The sequence below is a fragment of the Callithrix jacchus genome, chromosome 2 (assembly GCF_049354715.1).
Source record: "Callithrix jacchus isolate 240 chromosome 2, calJac240_pri, whole genome shotgun sequence".
In the NCBI taxonomy this organism is placed as follows: Eukaryota; Metazoa; Chordata; class Mammalia; order Primates; family Cebidae; genus Callithrix; species Callithrix jacchus.
Genome location: NC_133503.1, coordinates 112,135,014 through 112,152,295, shown reverse-complemented (window position 1 = coordinate 112,152,295; position 17,282 = coordinate 112,135,014). Strand labels below are relative to the sequence as shown.

Here is a 17,282-nt window from a genome sequence, read left to right as displayed (position 1 = left end):
AAGAGCCAGTGAATGCTGGGCTTATTTCCTGGGTGATGGGATGATCTATGCAGCAAGCCACCATGGTACACATTTACCTATGTAACAAATCTCTACATCCTGCACATGTACCCCTGAACTTAAAAGCTGGAAATGAAAAAGAATATATATTTTAAAATGAGCAAAAGTCCCGAATAGATATTTCTGAATACACAAAAATATGTTAGGAAATCGAATGACTCAAAAGTCAGAAAAGAAATAAGCTAATTTTAGAAAAGGCAAAAGACTTGAATAGACATTTTTCAAAAGAAGACATCCAAATGGCCAGAGAATATATGAAAAACTGCTCAACACCACCAATTATCAGAGAATTGCAAATGAAAACCATAAAAGGATATCACCTCAAACCTGTTGGAATGGTTGCTATCAAAAAGAAAAAATATGCTAAGTATCATTGAGGATGTAAAGAAGAGGTAATGCTTTTACTTGGTTGGTGGTGAGGTAAATTTGTATAGCCATTATGAAAAGTAGTTTGGAGGTGTCTCAAAAACTTTAAAATAGAACTGCCATATGATTCAGCAATTCCACTTCTGGGTATATGCCCGAAGGAAACAAAATCAGTATCTTGAAAAGACCCCTGCACTCCCATGTTTATTGCAGCATTCTTTGCAATAATCAAGATATAGATTTATTCTAGATGTCTATCAACAAATCAATGGATTAAAAAATGTGGTAGATGAATGCAACAACGTATCATTCAGCCTTTAAAAAGAAAATAATCCTCTCATTTTTTCAAATATGGATGAATTTGGACAACATTATGCTAGGTGAAATAAGCCAGACACAAAAGACAAATGCTGCACAATCTCCCTTAGGTATGGAATCTAGGGGATTCCATGAGTTCTAGGACTCATAACAGAGTAGAATGGTAGTGGAGTATAGACAACAATACTATATTGATGATGAATATAGTTAATAATACTATATTGCATACTTGAAACTTTCTAAGAGTCGATCTTAAAGGTTCTCACTACACACACATACACAAATGGTAATTATGTGAGGTGACAGACATGTTAATTAGCTTGAATGTGGCAACCATTTCACAATGTATGTATATCAAAATATCATGTTATATACATTAAGTACATATAATTTTTGTCAATTATGTCAATAAATATATTTAAAATTTAATTATAAAGCTATAAAAAATTTCTAACAAAATATATTGTTAATCTCAAGTAAAAGTTAATTTTTATTACAGATTATTCATTTTATTGATACATAATAATTATACATATTTATGGGGATCATATGATAATTTGATAACTGCATACATTGATGAAGTAAGGGTAACTGAAGTAGTCATCACCTCAAACAATTATTATTTGTTTGTGTTGGGATTATTCCAGAGTTTCTTTTCTAACTCTTTCAAAATATACAACTGTTATCACCCTGCTGTGCTATCAAACATTTGAACTTATTCTTTCTATCTAACTGTATGTTTGTACCCATTAACCAACTTCTCTTCATAGCTCCACACCCTACCCACACACTCTTCCCAGACTCTGGCAGCTAGCACTCTACTCTCCACCTTCATGACATCACCGACTTTAGCTCCCACATATGTGTGAGAATATGCAATATTAGTCTTTCTGTGCCTGGCTTATTTCACTTCACATAATGACATCTAGTTCCATCCATGTCACTGCAAATTACAGGACAGTAAAAGTCAATTTTGATATTTTTGCTGGAAGTATGACAGCAGTATTCTACTTTATGGCCAGTTTTATGTAATCAATAAGTCTAAATGAGATATAACATTGTTTGTCTCATCAGTTGTTTAAACTTCCTTTGTATAAGTTTAAGGAAATACATTTTTAAATGTTTTGTGATAAAAACAGAGTTTTTCAGTATTTGTGCTTCAGTGAAAATCATGCTAATTCAATATGTATGCTTGCATCTGTTCTATTTGAGGATAAAGATATATTTTAGAGGGTTTTTTAAAAAAAAAATTGAATAACTGCTTTCTGAGGGAGTATCTACAATTATATGCCTTTATTTAGGGAAATAATTGAAACGATTTTAATCTGAGGCCTAATTTCTGCTGGCTGTGGCATTTTTAGCTCCTTTCCTTCAAACCTAACCAAAAACATTGATGATATTTAAATAAAAGAATGCAACTGTACACATGGCTGCCAAAAAGAGAAGATGGAGCTGCCATTTAGAACATGCCTAGATCCAGGAGCAAACCATGTGGGCTTGTCTAGCTGCTATGGCAGTTGCTAATTGAGATATGACTACTGTAGAAATAGCCTATGGAGCAATTCGTGAAATTAATAAAGTTCAGCACATCAATTCTATAAAATGTCTTCCGTCTAAATAATCAGGAATGGCCCACATACTACTGTTTAGTGGGAACATACAGGAGACTGAAATAGTACTTCTTCAGGCTGGCCTTGTTTATCAAGCAATCCAGATCAATATTAATCTCTACAACTGGGAAAGGGCTCTGGAACTGGCTATAAAATACAAAACACATGTTGATACGGTTCTTGCTTACTGTCAAAAGTTTTTGGAGACATCTGGTAAACAGGAAACTAATAAATGATACTTGAATTTTGCAGAAGGCCTCCAAATAGATTGGGAGAAAATCAACGCCAAAATTGAGATGGAAATTACAAAAGAATGAGGGCAATCATCGAGCAGCCAATCCAGCAGGAGTATGGGTCTAAAGCCCTAAATGCCATGCTTATCTTTAAGTTTTATTTTTTGAAGCAAATTCTGATTAACCATGGGTAAGCATGTTTTGGTTGCTAAAGAAAGAAGCAGCTGGACATGGTGGCTCAAGCCTGTAAACCCTGCACTTTGGGAGGCTGAGGTGGGCAGATCAAAAGGTCAAGAGATGGAGACCATCCTGGCCAACATGGTGAAACCCTATCTCAACTAAAAATACATATTTTTAAAAATATATCTAGAATGGGCAAGAAGGATTCTCCTCAATCCTCTCTTGACTTGAGAATGGTCAAGCAATAAGCCCTGAAGTCTGAATTTGTGAAAATTTCCTTAAGTGATAAACCTGTTTGATTACTTTTAATTTAATATGTCCCAAAGTTATTACAGCATAATCTTTTAAACAACAAAACAAACACTCCTTTGAAAGTCTTCTGTGAACCCATTTCTGGTAATGGTACATTATAGAGTGGGAATTTTTTGGAATGTTGAAATATTCTAAATGTACAGATGAAGTTTTTACAAAAGGAACACATCCTACACCTAAATCGAGAAATAGAATGTTACTAGGACACCAGTAGCCTCCATATATTTTCTTCCAATCTTGCCCACTACCCGCTTTCCAGGAAAGAATCATTCTGAATTCTAACATCAGAGATTAGCTTAGCCTGTTTATGAAGTTTTATCTTTATATATATGGAATAACAAGGTGTACCTTTGTACGTATCTGCCTTTTTTCAACATAATGCTTGTGAAATTTATCAGCATTCTTTCATGATATTATAATTTATTGTGAAGTGTAGCACCTTTGTTATTATTTACCTTGAAATATCTTCTACTTTCCACCAGTTTTCATTTTGGACTTGTTTATTTTTTAGTATGTGGCTTAAATTTCAAGAAGTTTGGAATTTTCTGGTTTAATTTTTTACTGATATCCAGGCTAATTCCACCATGACAAAATTACTTATTTCTAGTTATTTCAGTATTTTGAAATTTGTTGATATTTGCTTTGACTCACCACATGGTAAACTTTTGTAAATGTTATATTTTTGTTTGAAAAGGATTTTTATTCTGGTCTTATTAGATACAGTTTTCTTTGTATGTCAAATAAGTCAATTTTGCTCATTGGCTTTTCAGGTCTTTTATAACTTTATTGATTTTATTTTTGCTTATCTAATTAAGTATTTAAAGAGTTGCTTTAGTCTCCTAATATAATTGTGGATTTTTCTGTTTCTCCCTTTATTTGTATCAGTGTGTGCTGTGATATTGAGCACATATTTAGAGCCTTATACTTTTCTGCTAATTTGATCCTTTTGCCAATAGTAAATGTCCCATTTCATCTCTAAAAATGCATTTCTATTAATGTTTGTCTTATATTGATAAAGCTACTCCATTTTTTGTAAATGACTGCAAAGTATATGATTTCCTTTAAAGTTAATCTGTTCCTTATATTTATGGTTTTAATATTATAAGAAACATATATAGTCATTAAATATTTTTTGAGTAAGTTTGATAATCTCAGTTTTTTTACTTGAAGCATTGACTCCATTTACATGTAATGAAATTCCTATATAGGTAATAAAATTACATGTAAAGAAATTACTACTACCTTATATAGTAGATAGTTTATATCTACTACCTTATTTGTTTCCATTTAATACAACTCTTTATCACTTTCTTCTCTTTTCTCACCATCTTTTGCATTGATCAAATATTTCAACTATTATATATTCTTCAGTCATTAGTTATGCATTATTTTAAAATTCATTGAGTGATTACACTATAAAATGCATCAGGTATCACTGACTGATTTCAAGCTATTACAAATGTTTTTCTACATTTTTCCTAATAACGTTATCTTAAAACACTTTAAATTTCCTCCTCCCATTTTTTGTGTGTTATCACTCTCATGCATTTTAATTGGACATCATTTTTAAATCCCAAAGATGGTATTATCATTTTATATAATCCATATTCAATTATATTACCTATCTATGCTGTTTCTGTGTTCGAAATTTAGCAAATACCCTTCATTTCCAAGTTTCTGTCTGGGATCACTTGCCTTTTGCATAAAAAACTTCTGTTAATTTTTATCTTAAGCCATGCTTCTTACAGCATTCTCTCAAGTTTGATGTTTCTAAAAAATATTTTTTAAATATATTTTTCTTGAGATAGAACTCTAACTTGGGAGTGTGTTTGTTTGTTTGTTTTAAAGTTGTCACTCCATTCTCTCCTGTTTCTGTTCATTGTGGCACCTTTGAAGGTCAAGTGTCTTTTGTCTCAAGCTGCTTTTCTTCTTCTCTTTAGTTTTTGGCATTTGTATTACTATATGTCTAGTTAATTTTTGTGACCTCTTTGGAGTTCACAAGTCTTCTTGAATCTGCGAGTTAACGTTTTTCATCAATTTGGAGGGGGAAAAAATGCCAATGTCTCTTTTGATGCTGCTTCTGTCTCTTTTCTCTCTTCTCTTTTTGGTATTCCAAATAAATACACAGGTTTTAGAACTTCCAGTTGTGCTCCATATAGACCTAATGATTATTTGTGTACTTCCATTCTTTCTGTTTATTTTAGCTTATATATTTTCTTAGCTGATAGGTAGCTTCTCAATCCTATCTTCTACTCTTCTAATCTGTCACCATATTGATCTGGGTTCTTAATTCTCTCATTGTACTTTTCAGTTTCCAGTTGATTCTTTCTGTAGAGTTTAAATCTAAGCAGATTTTTAAAAATCTTTTCTTCTATTGTATCTCTTCTCAAGTTGATGTTTGGACCTGTTTTCATTTTCTGTTGTTTCTCTTGATTATAATTCATAATATTAATGTTTGCCTTGGCTGAATTGAGTTGAAGCTGGGTTTCAGCTTTGAAAAGGCTCAATCTTCCTCTGTTCATAGGACAAGTTCTCCAGAGGTTTCATCTGAGAGCATGGTACATTTGTTGTGACCCCTCTCCCTAGTAAGTCTTAAAGTCTAATCATTATCTCCTCAGCACTTGGAGACTAACAAAAATTCAGTTCTACTTTTCAGATTTCTTTGCTTATATTTTTAGCTTTTATCACTGTATAGTTTCAAAATTTGACAAATAATCTGAGGGTAAAACAGCCCTGTTCTCCTTTAATCTCCAATTTTCTAATTTTGTTTCTTTGAGTCTATCATAAGCCCTGCTCTTTTCTCTGACAACAATTTTCTGTTTGGTATAAAACCACTGTGTTCGTCTTCTTACCTATACCAAGAATTATTACATAAATGCAGGGAAAAACTAGCTGCAGAATGTCAGACTACCTCTCCATGATTTTCCCTTCTCTGGAATATTAACTCTTCTAGTTTTTGTTGCTTCAGCAGTTCTAGATATAAGCCTTTAATAAATTATTTTTATATTTGATTAATTTATTCTAGTTTTTGTTTCATATTTGGTCTATGTCTATTCTCCATTGGTGTGTCATAGCCATTCTATCCTACCTAGAAGCTTGTAATTTTATTTTATTTTCACTGAGAAAATACTTTTTCTTTAAAAAAAAAATAAGTATACCATCTGTTAGTTCTAGATACAAGGGGATCAAAGCAGCCTTTTGATTTAAAAGTAGTTTTTTATTGGAATGTCTTCTCAATAACAGATTCTATTTTTAAATGTGAATAGACCAAAACACTTAGAAATATCTGAGAATACTGACTTTGCTGTCTAAATTTTACTCATTTTGCATAGGAATCTGTTTTTTAATAAAGTGTGGCTAAAGATATTGACTTGCGTGATGCATTTTACATTCCAGAATCTACTCAATGAGACCATAATAAAATATAATTCATCACAAAACATGCCAATCAAAAAACATTTAACAAACACAAGGACAAATTGATTGTTACTCATGGTAGAATTGAGACAAAATTAGCACACTGCTAGTAATTCTTGTTTTTATATCAGCACTACCGAGCTATTCCTCTCAGACAGGTGAAGGAAATGGTAGGATTCTAGACCATTTAGAAGTTTCCAGGGCAATGGATCACAGCTGCATACATCTTCTTCTGTCAAGAAAAAGGCAAAGCTTAAGACAGTCTTGGGTCTTTTGACCTATTGAACACCTATTGTGACTTGTTTCAAAAAAGATTCAAGATGACTTACAAAAATAAATTTAAAATTGCATTATAAAGAGTGGAAGTTATTAGGGAAAAGAAAAAAAAAACAAAAAGAAAATAATTGATAAAGCTAGGGATAAAGTAATATTCACAATTAGGGTCAATGTAAGTGAGCCATGCAATATATTAATTGCCATGCTTCATTTAGACAAATAAAGAATTTAATCATTTTGTTTGTCTCCTTTATCAAGGTATTGCTCAACCAAACAATTGAAATATATAAGATGAATCATTTCACTGGGTTTGAAAAACCAGATTCCTAAATAAATTGGGAGGTGGTCTTTGTGATTACCTCCAACATCATGATATTATGGCTCAGGCCAATTCTAAAGGCAAGTGGAATTAACACCTGTGAGATTTGCTGTGAAGGACTTTCTGTCCCATATGGATTTCTTCTACTGCAAAATTTCCTTTCCCCCAGACATTTTCTACATTGTACAACCTATTATACTAGGGGTTGGGGAACATTTTCTGTAAAGGCCCAATAGTGAATATTTTGGACTCCAGGGGGAATATGGTCTTGCCAGAATTACTCAACTCTGCCATTGTATCAAAAACAACTATGGATGATACATTAAAAAAAGAGGGTGACTGTACTTCATAATAAATACAACTTTGTTTACAAAAGCAGGCAAAGGCTGAATTTAGCCCACAGGCATTGTTTGCCAACCTCTGCTTTAAACTAAGATCGTGTTTCACAAAATGTTCCTCAGTACTCCAAGCAAAGCCTATCTCAAAATGTCTTTAATACCTTGTATTCTATTCTTAAAAGCCGTTATAATTGTGCGTTCTACTTTATAATAATAAAATTCAATGATAGTATACGGATATTTCAAGTTTTTTCAAATTATAAACTAAAATGTTTGCTACTGGTGTAGTAAAATCTTTGGCCTTGCCCAAAGAAAGGGCTGGCCTTTCCTCTCAGCTTCCAGGAGGTAGCTTATGTCATATCTCGTTAGAAATGTCTTTGCTTGGGTGGGGACTCTCCAGAACAGAAGACCAACCATGCGATTTAGGCTGGGGGCTTTGGGTCACACATTCTCAGTCAGCCTGGATACTGAGTTTTACTGTGTGGGCAATCAATCAATCATATCTATGTAGTGAAGCCTCAATAAAAACTCTAAACTTTGAAGCTTATGTGAGTGTCCCTGTTTGGCAATACTTGATGCATATGACCACCCAGCAATTCCAGGAGAATAAGTCACCCAGACTCCATAGGAGAGGAAAACAGAAGCTTCACATTTGGAATCCTCCCAGTCTCTCCACTATGTGTATCTTTCTTTGGTCAATTTTAATCTGTATCCTTTCCTGTAACAAGCAGTAACAGTCACTATGACAACTTTTAATGAGTTCTTCAAGCCCTTCTTTGAATTACTGAAACTGAGGTGGTTTTGAGAACCCTCTCAAACTTGCAGTTTAGTGTCCGAAGTATCTGGCAATTCACAAAGGCTAGTTGAGAAGTAGAGGATAATGAAAATTAAGATCCCTAGTAAACACATATCTGTGGTTTACAAAGATAATACCTATTACCAATTTAGCATTCCTATTTATTAACTTTAACTCAAATCATACCATCAGACGGCTTTATGAGATGGTTCTGGACTCTTGCCTACCAATTTCAGTTGCTTCAGTGAACTGCTAATAAACCCAGGGCAATGGGTCATAAGTAAATACCCATTCACTTACAGTCATTTGAGACATCTTAATAATCTGATTAAACATTTCAATATGCACCAATATTTTGATGGAGCTATTAAAAATATTAACATTTTAGCACCCAGCCATGTATGACTCTCCACAAAAGTTAATTAGCCTCCATGTTATTTTAACTCTTCAGATCCATGCAATATAATGCATTCAATTTGGGGCAATACATTTTAAGGGAGTTATAACGTAAACTAAACTGTACACCAAAGAAAGTGCAGAGGAGGGTTAGTAAATTTAAAATGGATCTAAAAAAGTTGAATATACTGGGAATGGCAAAGATGAAACATTTGTGAATAATAATAGCAATCAGCAAATAAAAGATGATTTTGTGAAAGAGGAAGTTAATTATTTTCTCCATTCCTCTGCAGACCAATAAAGAACAAAGATAAATATGTGAAAATAAAAAGAAATATACATTTTAGATCAATTTTCAAAACATCTTTTAACCATCTAGAACTTTCCAACAATGAAATGTGTAGCTTTATGAAGCTACACTCTTTTTTTCATTGAAGGTATTCAAGCAGAGTCTGAATTATCTCTATCGCATGACTTATTTATTAAATAAATATTTATGAAGGACATATTATGTCCAAGGCACTGTGCTAAGACTATGGGAGTAGTAGAGATAAATCAGACTAAATTATTCCAAGATAGTGGAGGTGAGACTTGAACTAAATAATCAGAATACAAGGTAGAAGAAAAGGTGTCCTTAGAGATGTACAGCTAAAGCGGTATAGGAATGCAGAGGAGGAAGCATGACTTTCAGTTCATGGATGTTGGAGAAGTGTTTTCTCCACTACAATCTATTCCCGACAGAATAGCAAAAAACTCCGTTCATATCACACCCCTGTTCAAACTCTTCAACAGTTTTTTGTGACACATAGAATAAATAACAGAACTGTTTTCATTGTATTGGCTTCTAAAATCAAATGTAATCCAGCTTCTGCCTACAATCCCAGTTGCATGCACCTACCACATTAGTCTTTCTGTTTCTGTAACACACCCAGTTCATTCCTTCTAAGACCTTTCCATTTGTCACCAGCTCATCTGCTGAATGCTTCAATCACAGATCTTGGTGTGGTTAGTGATTTCTTATTTTTTGGTTTTCATCTTTCATGCCATTTCCTCCATCAGGTCATCCTGGACCACCCTATCTCAAGTAACTGAGGGTTTCTTCCTTTATCCCCCATCTCTCTAGAGTTATCACCATTTTATTTTCTCCCTAGTACTAACAAGATCTTATATTGTCCTTTCTCTTCAATTATTTGTAACTTCCCTGTCATCTGTGTCTATCAACTGCAACCTAACAAGAGTAAGAATTTGTAGGTCTTATTTGCTGCTGTTTTTCCAACATCTAGATTAGAACACATAATAAGCAGTCAATAAATATTTGTTAAAGGTTGACTAAATGAAGAGTTTTTTGCACAGGAAAGGAGTTTAGGCAAGGACCAAGATTTTTTAACTCTTTTGAACTCATATTTTGTGATATGAGTCTCAGTGTGATAAGTCTCATGATAATGGCTCTTAGCCAGGTCACCCCATTTGATCATCTCTAGAATTCTGGTCATTGCTTTTCTCCTGTTCTATAGACACACTCTCCAACTTTCAGGCTCAAAGGAAGAGGTATCCTTAGGTGATTCTTTCTTAATTCTTTCTGAATCATGATTAACTTTTCTTTTTATAAATTACAAACTTCTTTTCTAATAAGTCATACTTTTTTGTAAGTCATTTTGATATTATTTTCTACTTGCTTTTGTTTGATAGAGATATAATATTGCCTAAGTTGGCTCTATTCAATGAAACAATGCAAGCCACATTTGTAATTTTCTAGTAGCCACATTAAAAAGTGTTTAAAAAAAAAAAAACTAGCTGGAGGCTGGGCGCAGTGGCTCAAGCCTGTAATCCCAGCACTTTGGGAGGCCGAGGCAGGTGGATCACGAGGTCAAGAGATCAAGACCATCCTGGTCAACATGGTGAAACCCCATCTCTACTAATGCAAAAAAAAAAATTAGCTGGGCATGGTGATGTGTGCCTGTAATCCCAGCTACTCAGGAGGCTGAGGCAGGAGAACTGCCAGAACCCAGGAGGCAGAGGTTGCGGTGAGCCAAGATCGCTCCATTGCACTCCAGCCTGGGTAACAAGAGCAAAACTCCATCTCAAAAAAAAGAAACAAGCTGAAATTATTTTTAGTAATGTATTTCAATTTAACCTAATGTGTCTAAAATATTATCATTGCAACACATAATCTATAAAAATTGTTAATGACATATTTTACCTAAAGTTGTTTAATGGAAAATTATTTTGTAATGGATGTTGGAGAAGTGTTTTCTCCACTACAATCTATTTCTGACAAAATAGCAAGAACTCTGTTCATATCACACCCTTTATTAATTTTAATAAAGTAGTTAAAATTAAACAAAATTTAAAAATTCAATTCCTTAGTCACACTAGCCATACTTCAAGTGCACAACTAACCATGTATGGCTAGTAGGCACTTATACTATCTGATTAAATGATAGACACACTGGTGCAGGAATTGTACCTTCAAGTACTTCAAACCGTTCAGTAATTTGTTAGGTAGGTAAATTAATGAATAGGACGCTCTTTACTTTTTAATCAACAAATGAGAAAACATAAATGAATTATTTACATTGTTTATACAAATATGGGTTTAATTACTGGCATTGGGAATTGGCATTAATAAAACAAAAACAGCACTAGAAAGTAAAAATACTGGTAAGATTAGTGAATGTCTTGAGATCATACTTGTGTTAGTCGGTTTTCATGCTGCTGACAGACATATCCAAGACTGGGAAGAAAAAGAAGTTTAATTAGATTTACAGTTTCATATACCAGGGAGGCCTTGGAACCATAGTGGGAGGTGAAACGCACTTCTTACACAATAGCTGCAAGAGAAAATGAGGAAGATGCAAAAGCAAAAATCCCTGATAAAACCATCAGATTTCATGAGACTTATTCACTACTGCAAGAACAGTATGGGGAAAACTGCCCCCATTATTCAAATTATCTCCTACCAGGTCCCTCCCACAACACATGGGAATTATGGGATCATAATTCAAGATGACATTTGGGTGGGGGCAAAAAGCCAAACCATATCAGTGCTGTTGTGGTAAAAATAAATGTTGCCTATGCATAAAGCGAACTTCAATCATGCAGAGAATTATCTCAGGGCTGTCCTAAGGCTCTCAAGATTGTGTTTCTTTCCTTATACTTACTAGAAGCTCTGTCAAGCTTAGCTGGAGTAAGCTGGAGAGAAGGCTGCTACCTCCCCTTTGTGATAAGATAATCCATCACCACTCCTGCATCCTTGCTTTCATGTGAGCCTCTATTACAAAACAAAAATTATAAAATAAATAAATGTATATATGCATATATACACACATAAATAGAAGAAGAAATGAAAGAAAATAAAAAAGAAAGTAGAATAATAAAATAACACTTCAAAGGAAATTAATAAAATATTTTAAAACCTAATGAGATGACTGTAAGAATTTAAAAACAAAAAGAGCTTAAACATGTTTGAATTTCTTTTAAAAGTCACAAAAAACTTTAGTCACCAAAATAAAGAGATTAAAACTTTTTAAAACTTGAAAGGAGGTTGAGCGTGGCGGTTCATGCCTATCGTCCCAGAAATTTGGGAGGCCAAGGTGGATGGATTACTTCAGCTCATGAGTTCAAGACAAGCCTGGGCAACATGGGGAAACTCCATCTCTATAAAAAAAAAATACAAAAATTATCCAGATGTGGTGGCATACACCTACAGTCCCAGCCACCGAGGGGCTGAGGTGGGAGGGTCATTGAGCCTGGGAGGTTGAAGCTGCAGTGAGTCATGATCACACCACTGCATTCCAGCCTGGACAACAGAACAAAATCCTGCTTCAAAATTAAAAAAAATAATAATAATGAGAGAAAGAAAATATAAAACTTTAGAATTGTGGCAAAAATATATATATATTAAATAAAAATAAGAATTTCTACTGTCATAATAATAGTTTCCATTTATTCAGCACCTATCATGTGCCTGGCAACATATTAACTCCTCTTTCCACAAGAAATCCTGGGTAATATTTTCATTTTACAGATGATGAAACTAGGACTCAGAAGCTACCAGCAATCGACACTGCTAGAAAGTAGAAGCGTTAAAATTGGAAGATTAGAATATTCAGTATGATTTTTTCTAAATAGGCATATTTAGAAGAAATGTATGTTTTATTAAAGGGTGTTATAATGTTTAAAGTATGTATCACTCAAAAATTCATATATTGAAACTTAAATCCTGATCTGATAGTGTTTATTAAGAAGTAGGTCCTTTAGAAGGTGATTAAATCTTGAAGATGGAACCCTCATAAATGGGGTTAGCGACTTTATAAAAGGGTTGGAGGGAACTAGCTAGGCTCTTTTTGTTCTTCTGTCACTTCCACCATGTGAGGACAGAATATTCAAGGAACCGTCTTGGAAGCAGAGACCAGGCCCTCATTAGCCAATGAATCTGATCACACCTTGATCATGGACTCTCAGCCTCCAGGACTGTGAGAAAAAAATTTCTGTTTTATATAAATTATCTAGTCTCAGGTATATTGTTATAGGAGCATGCAAACACTAAGACAGATGACTTGACTTTTAAAGAAGTAGAAACAAAAACATATTATGAGAAAATAACTTCTACCCTCAAAGCCCCTCCACACACAGGGACTGTGCTGAGCTGATGGCAGCCCTGGCAAAGAGGTAAGTCCTAGTCCGGCAGAGGTCCTTGCTCTTCTCTGAGGCTCCCCTAGGGCATAAAGATATTCTCCCCTAGGGCATAAAGATATATGAGAATATCTTTATGCCTGATCACTAATGCCTGCTCAGTCCTTCACTAACATTTCTGCCGTTTTTACAATACTGCAAACATACAGGAAATATTTCCTCAAATTTGTACCTCATTTTGCATGGCTATACCTGCCTTCCACAAAAAACAGATGTTTATGGCATAGTATAAAGAACAATGTCTTACAGGAGACAGGGGTGGATTTTAGTCTCAATTCCATAAGAATGTTGATGGGACCCCTCTAGTCACAGCAGGAACTCAGGTTTATTTTCCTCAACCTTCAATAGAAAGGCAATTTGAAATATAATCTTAAAATTGGTTTTTTGAAAATGGGGCATAAATTATAAGTAAATTGAAAATAACTCATGAAAAATAAGCTGTACTCCTAGAAATTACAAAATGAGATTCTTAAATATTAATCTTACCCTTTGCTGATTGGTAAGAAAAAATAAGTAAAAAAACAATAGCTAGTCTATATTCTATGCAATCTTTGAGTCTATGCTGGGGGTGGGGAGGAGCCTTTCTGCATAAGTCAATATAAATATTCTGGATCAGCTTAGAAGGATTACACTTTAGTAGCTATGGCTGCACAGTAGGTAGATGAGACTACCCCTTAAGAAAATCCGATTCCCTTTATTCATCCTTGGAGTTTCTCACACTTGCCTGATCATTGCAATTACTTTGGCTTTTTTGGAGGTTCTTTTTTGATAGGTCTGAGCTGAGACATAGATTATATTTGTCAGAAGCACCCTGGAAATACTCAGGATCAGATCAGTTTGAGCTTCCTGCTTTATAGTGCAAGAGCTGTCTTCTCAGGTTAATTTGTTTCCTGAGATTCTTTCCTTCTAAAAAGGATAGAGGCTCTCCAGCTGTCACAAGTATGTTAGTCTGTTTGTAATCATATTTCTCAATGGAAAAACAAATTCTGTCTGTAAATTAGTTTTAGTTTCGTTTCTATAAATCAGCACCCATATCTCAGCTAGTTACCCCTGTATAAACTGAGAAAGCTGTCACTAACACTGCAACGACATCAGGCTAAAAGTGGCTCCACCATGACCATTGCTTGTACGGCTTTGCTGGAAACAGTCTACTGGCTTCTACCTTTGAATTTAAACAACTTAAGTTTCTGATATAAAAACTGAACAGCAATTAAAGAATACTTTGGCATGAGCACATCTTCTATGTACACAATTTCCGAAGACCAGAAGAAAACCAAGTAGTAAGATGAGGAAGGTCTCCATGGAGTCCTTTCTCCACCCCCAAACTTAGCAGATAAAAGAGCTTCATCCTCTTCCACATCATCCTTTACCCTTCCACCTAATTTTCCACACCACAAAAGATTCTGTTGGTATTCAGCTTCCTATGCTAAGCAGACTCCATCTACTTGCAAAGGCTTTTTCAGGGTGGTTGGGCCATTTGTCCTCCAAATGTGTTGTCCCTGGACAATGTTGTTCTGTTCCTTTCTGAGACTAACCCTACCCTGTGTTCTGCCATATTAAAGTGATTTGTAACAAGTATTGTAAGCAGTAGATAAGAGCCAAATATTATCAGAGGGAGTGTTATTTCCACGCTTTATTTGAAATCATAAAATCTTATCTTCACTTTCTCACAAGAATGTCATTATCTCCATTTCCCACATGGAGAAACAGATCCGAAAACATCAAGCGACCGGCCTCCTTCAAATCAGCAGCAAGCCTGGAACTGGTGCTTATACATTTCTACTTCATTGTGCTCTCCAGTCAGCCTGTGTGCCTGTCTTTAAAATATTATTTCATTCAAGAATTATATGCTCTTTCTTCCCAATCGTTAATAAAGACATTAAACAAAACCAGACCTCACGCTGACCCTATAGTCAACACATTGCCCTGCATCATTAGGATTTGTCCTCCAGCCAGTTCTCAGTCCATGTGACAGAGCACACAGCAGAGCCAATGCTAATTAGGTTGGCAAATAAGATTTATTGAGATACTGTATCAAATGGGCTACAAAAATATAAATATATGTGTGTTAAGGTACATTCATTGTGCTCACTAAGTTTTTAATTCTATTGAAAAAGCTATCAAGTCTGTCTGGCACTATTTGTCTTTATAAATCTATTCTTTTATAGCAGAGCTCTTTTAGCTCTTTTGATTCCATTATCCTCTGTGTTTCAATCTTAACAGCGGTTTCTGTTATTTTTTAAAAGAAATGATTTCACAATATGAATTCAAACACAGATTCTTTATTCCAAGATGATTACCAATAAAATTAACAACAATTAACCCCATTGAGGCATACCAGGCCAAAAAGAATTGTTGAGATCTTTTCAAGTGTCCTGTGATCGGAATGAGGATTTCTGATTTCCAGTTTTCCTCTTTAGCAATAAACACAGAATGGTTTAGGGCTAGAATTACAATGCCTTAGAAAAAGCTCATAGAACCATGCTTATAATTATGTCCTCCAAATGGAACAACTCCCATTCACATGTCTGATTTTTAGGCTTGTGTTTCTATGGATTCCACTCCATTATGTGTATTTTCTTGTCCTAGAATTCCTTGTACTATGCTGCATATCACCTTTTGTTGATACAGCGTAAAACTTTACCTACACTCTTCTCTCCCTGTTTAAACCATATGTTTTATACAGTTCAACAAATGCTTCTATCTTTTAGTGAAAATTTGAAACGTCATAAAAGGCAAGGAAATTCCATTTAAACTAAAGTCAAAGTGGTCTCCTGATGACTGCTGCAAAGCGTATTTTATGTGAATGGAAATTGGGTCAGCTAGGAATTGAATTAACAACCACCATATTTCCTTAACCACAATTGCATAACCTTATGTCCAACATATTCACAGCTGAGGACTTTACCACTGACTTCCAAAAAAAAAAAAAATAATGCTATGCACATAAAATTTTTGCCCTGTCTTTTAAAAAGTTTCTTTCTGGGCATGCTTTTTATTTTTACTACAGGTCTGAGCCATTTCACTGGGACCATACACTGTACATATGTTCCAGGTAACATGAGCTTTAAAATTGTAATATCTATTAACTACAATTACTATTCTAGAAAATAATATCTAATTTAAAATTTGGGTATTACATAGAAAGCTCTCTGCTAATTAATGGCTCTCTTCATTGTGAGAATAATAATGCATTTAGATTTTTTAATGAAAGTATAATAAATAAAATTTTAACGAATTTTAAATTTGCATGGAAGGGAAAGAACGACATTGTAGTATTGAGTGCATTGGGTGAGGAGATCTTATATATAAATGGTCTAATAAAGGAATTCTATAACTTTACTATACTTTTTGAAATATATATAAATCATTTATATGTGAAATATGAACTCATTCTTTATGATAATTGCAAGTATAGCAGCAATTGTGATTGAATATTTAGTATTATCAATTAATACGAATTTGTATCACTTAAAGAAAAATGAAGGGTATTCATATTTGAAGAGTTGTTTGTGGAGTCCCACTCTAATTGTTGAGTTTGCTTTTATACCTCAAGGACATTCTGCACAGGCAAATTTACAGTTATTCTAGTCCAGAAAAGACCAGGGTGCTTTATTATTACAAAAAAAAAAAAAAAAAACCCTGTGTGTATTTGTTTTTGTTTTCCATTAAAGGTATCAGCTTCTACAAGAACAAACTTATAAGCCTGTTTCTGAGTTTACTCCTATAGGCCAGTAAAATGGCTTTGTCTAAGCTGATTCTTTCTAATTTTTGTCATCATTTTTTTTTTGGCTGTTGAAATATTCAGATTAAGTATTTATAGAACTATGTACATGCAAACATGAATGTAATTTCATAGCAACTGATCTTATCAGGACCTGATTCAGAATGCAATTTATATCCTTAAGTAACATGGTATCACAATTAATATTTGTTTGCAAGTTTCATAAAGGTATGATATGGAAA

At 34.1% G+C, this 17,282-nt stretch overlaps 1 pseudogene; it reads left to right on the top strand.

The window, feature by feature from the left end:
• Nucleotides 1-2,714, top strand: part of LOC144581650 (intraflagellar transport protein 80 homolog) — a 37,815-nt pseudogene extending 35,101 nt beyond the window's left edge.
• Nucleotides 2,715-17,282: the final 14,568 nt, after the last annotated feature.